We start from the raw sequence: 518 nt of genomic DNA, 5'->3' as shown, positions 1-518 counted from the left end.
ACAGGCGTGTAAAAATCAATACGAACGTGTGTGGCTACGATTGCCCACAATTTCAGTCTATCTCTCACGTCGTTCTTCTTTCTTTCTCCTTTCTTTTTCCTTAAATAAAAACCACCGTACGGTATTTCGCGAAAGTGCAACCGCGCAGTAAGGGCCGTTCGAGATATCGCGTATTGCGCGTTCCCCGCTAAGCAAACTCGGCCCGCGAGACTTCAGCGCGGGGTTAAACAGCGTTAAATTCAAACACCATAAAAATAATGAGGACGTTTGCGTTGGTTGGCGGCAGGTTAAATTGGAGATTTTCGTTAGACGATCGCCAGCCGTGCACGCCATGGAGTAATTATACCGAAATTATATACGTCGCTTTCATTTAAATGATCCAGTATTTTTTTTTTCTCTCCACCTTCTACACTTTTTTTTTGTAATTACTCGCTACATTTTCGCGCATCGTTGATTTCGAGCTAGACGGTGCACTCGACCCTCGGTTCGTCGCGATTAAGTTAGGTTAGGTTAAGTTC

Source organism: Habropoda laboriosa, unplaced genomic scaffold, assembly GCF_001263275.1.
Source record: "Habropoda laboriosa isolate 0110345459 unplaced genomic scaffold, ASM126327v1 scaffold22, whole genome shotgun sequence".
In the NCBI taxonomy this organism is placed as follows: domain Eukaryota; kingdom Metazoa; phylum Arthropoda; class Insecta; order Hymenoptera; family Apidae; genus Habropoda; species Habropoda laboriosa.
This window is presented reverse-complemented; position numbering follows the sequence as displayed.